Source organism: Mastacembelus armatus, chromosome 17, assembly GCF_900324485.2.
Source record: "Mastacembelus armatus chromosome 17, fMasArm1.2, whole genome shotgun sequence".
Taxonomy (NCBI): Eukaryota; Metazoa; Chordata; class Actinopteri; order Synbranchiformes; family Mastacembelidae; genus Mastacembelus; species Mastacembelus armatus.
The window spans coordinates 6,459,176-6,462,919 of NC_046649.1; the positions used below are offsets into that span (position 1 = coordinate 6,459,176).

The 3,744-nt window shown below is 34.2% G+C and overlaps 1 long non-coding RNA gene across 1 annotated transcript; it reads left to right on the forward strand.

Moving 5' to 3' along the window:
* Nucleotides 1-2,632: 2,632 nt before the first annotated feature.
* Nucleotides 2,633-3,447, forward strand: LOC113134940 (uncharacterized). The gene is made up of 3 exons (XR_003296103.1): nt 2,633-2,795; nt 2,987-3,094; nt 3,240-3,447. It is a non-coding gene; the product is annotated as an uncharacterized LOC113134940 (long non-coding RNA).
* Nucleotides 3,448-3,744: the final 297 nt, after the last annotated feature.

The following is a 3,744-nucleotide window of genomic DNA, read 5'->3' on the forward strand; positions in this document are numbered from 1 at the left end:
TCATACAGAAAAATGCCTTCACTTGCTTTGTACACAAACAATGGGCATGTACAAAAACCTGTCAGTTAACTTGAGTTTATTCTGCATCACAGTGAGCAAACAGCAGTCAGCCTGCAGACAAACCTGATTGTGCACATTATAAGTTGAAAGGTTGTGCCACATTTCACTGGCCTTTATAACCATATTGCTATGCAAAACATTCCAAACAAAGATGCGAACAAAAAGCCCAAACAACCTTCTATGTACTGGTCATTTAATCTTTTGACAGGAAAAACCATATGTAATTATATTATCCCAGCAGCCGATCTATGATTTGCATCATCTATGACTTTGTCTTTTAGTTACTCATTATCATTAGTAATTAGAATTATAGGGTAGGACTAGCTGTTGACAGTCTCATCAGTATATGTCTGTATACAGCTATTAACAAACCTTGAAACAAATAAATAACATGAACAACATCAGTATAAATAAAGGGATGCTACAGTAGTTGTTCAAACTTGCTAGCTAGAAAGAACTAATGCTTGTGTCTGCAGTTTTACAATATACAATGCCATAAAATGTTAGTAGCGCCACATAAAAATTACAGTGCATCTCCTCTCAGTGCTGGAAAGCATCCATTCATTCCATTTGGTTTTAAAGATACATGCTCATCAAATATGTCCGAAATTGTTTTAAATATACATGATGGCATATGTATGACTGCATCGCTACAGTTTATATTTCCTTACACAAAAAGAGATGAGAATTCTTATTTGAGTTCAACTATAATCTTATCTAAATTAATAAAGCGAAGTTAGAGGAATTAGGCTTCCTTATGGTAAGTGAGAACTCCGCTGTGGAGCCTTTGATGAACACACTGAATTCCACTAGCTCCAAGCTCAAAGTCAAGTAAACAGAACAAATTTCCACAAACTTCCAAATTTCTTTTTGAGAAGTATTTCTAATAATCTGAAAGAGAAGGATACTAAGGTTCCTCTTAATCAGTGAGTGTCTCTGTGGGTGTGTGCAGTTGCGTGTGTATAAATGTTAAAGCAAGAGGACTATAATCCCTTCCTGTGTTAAGCCTCCTCTAACCAACCATTGTTTCACTATTTGCTTGAGTATGAACATAAAGTTTACCCACTTACTTGTAAAAATCTTGACAACAGTAATAGCCAAACTGGACTCTTCCCCTTTAACAAACAGACATCTTAATTATGCTATTAGAACATGGATTAGCCTGTCAGTTACAAGTGTTAGCATCTGATTACTAAAGGTAAATGCACAGAAGAGTTAGAAAGGGGCTCCACAGGACACTGTGTAAACAGGTGTTATCATGAGTTTTATCAAGAGTTTTATCTAATGCATGTGAGTGTTTAAGGCAGGAACTGTAAAATGAACAATAATGGTTAATTAACAGACAACTGAATAGTAATGGGCATCCTGGAGAAATGTTTTTCACATCTTTGTTCTTAAAAAGATATAAAGTCAAAGATTTAATTTTTGAAAGTTTTAAGATCTGATTCATCTGATAAATCTCAATCTTTCATGTTGTGTCACATTTTTATTATATTATTTCATATTTTCCTGTCCTTCCTGCCCAGTGTTGTTGACTGCATCTGTTTCTTGTACCATCCTGATTCCCTTGATTCTATTTAGTTGAAATTTGTGCTACAAGAGGATGGAAACTTGACTACTGGGACATTTATGTGGACCAGATGTGTTCAGCCAATCAGAAACTTCTCCTTCTCTAAAAGGATTGTTCTTATCCTGTATATATTCAATACTAAAATCTGAAAATGTATTATGTTTTTTTCTTAAAGACTCAGTGTGATACAATATAAATAAGTAAGAGATTTAATATTTGGTGTGCTTGTACCAGACAACTCATGCCGATTCCATAGTATGTCTTCCCATGGATCAACCAAGCATCCTTATTTTAGCTTTTTGTAGTTTTATGCAGAAAACTCTGAAAAGGTGAAAGCTCTTATTTTTGGACTTGATCTAGAAACTTCTCTGACTCTGGCTTGTCAGTATTTTATAAAATGGATTTATGCCACAATGCACAGTCAGGACCCACAGGAACATCTCCTGAATCAGCACTAACAGGAGATAAAACCCACTGTTGAAAGGCAATAAACCCTGTGATGTGAAAAATAAATGTTAGCTTTAGGTAAATGTCATAGTTTGGTTTAAAATAAGAACTTCATTAAGGTGTTGTCATGGTTACAAGGATAAACACATGGTTGACTTTATAGAACAATTACGTGCATGAAAATCAACATTGATTTTTGGTTTGAAAATGGCAAAAAAAAAAAAAAAATGCAGTTACCTGTGTTAACTACACTGTTAACCCAAAAGTTATTTCTATGCAAACAGTTTGAGTAAATGTCACTTAAAAAAAGTAGTTTTTATTGCATGACTTAAACAATATAAGTATATGAGACAATCACTAGGTGTACTCATTTTTGTAAGTTTAACAAACTTAAACTATCAAGTTTTACCTACAGCCACACCCCTGTTTTCAGCACTGCAGCACTTTTCTAGGTTGCGATTGGTTCAAGACTAGTCTGGGCTTGCTTCTTGGTGGATTCTGAGAAAATTGCGCCTTTTTCTTATTTTCAAGAAGTAAATTGGGTCTTTTCTGCAATTTACCTCCTCCTTTGATGAACATGTTTTCTGCCTGGGAGTTATCTGCAGTAACATGCTGTTGAAAAAAATGTAATTTGCATTTTTCAGTTTTTCATGAGTTTGGACTATTGTAATCAGCAGTTGACTGCACTTAAGAAGACGCCATTTTCTTGGTGAACTTGGTGAGTTGTTTTCTATGTTCAAGTATTACAAATTAGAAACCACTGAAATGTTTCTAGTTAGACGTGTGCATTTTAATATGTAAATTTGAGGTTGACTCCAAAGCATACAAACAGTAGCTCTCAACTTATGTTGTTCCACATAAGATTTAGCAACAATATTTAAAAAATAAACCAAATGATTCTTTTTTTAGAAAGAACATGGACATCACATTTGCCCTTAGAAGAGATGAGGATGTAAAGGATGAGCCTGACATTAGCCAGATGGTCCGACGCTGGCCAGCCCTTTCACAGAAAGCCAGGTTTGTGGAAGTTTCCTTTGAATATGTGTTTTTCTTACTTGTCTTACATACAATACATACTTGGACAACATGTTCAGAGAGGTTCATTTGTGTTATAAGTAACTTTGCCTGTATGACAAAATCTGGCTTGTTTTGCATATTTCAGGTTTACTTGGAGTTTAACAGGGTTGTTGGAAGAAACCTTAAAGAGGAATTCTTTGGTGTGCTTGATGGCTTGTGTCCAAGCTTGATGGAAATTTTCAAGATGAAGACATGTCAGATAGGACCTACTACTAGTTGGGTATTTCAAAGTGATTGTGAGAGAAAATGTCTGCAGCAAAAAGGAAGAATATACTGTAGTAACTGGTGGAAAAAAACACACAAAACATTTTGATAATTTGATAACCAGTTCTTACTGTTTTTGGTTTAAAGCTTGTGTTTGAAAACTGGTTTAGATCTCAGAGTTTATGAAGAGCATCATTATCAGTGATATTTGTTGCTTTGTTGTGTTTCAATAAAATTGAAAAAAAAAAATGTACTGTGTTGTGTGGTCATTGAATTGGAAGTTTCCTATCCCATTTATTTTAATGCAAATATAGTTTTAAGTGTATTTGACTTAAAATATTAAGTTTTCACTATTTTGCATTAAATTTCACTCTACTTAAACAAAT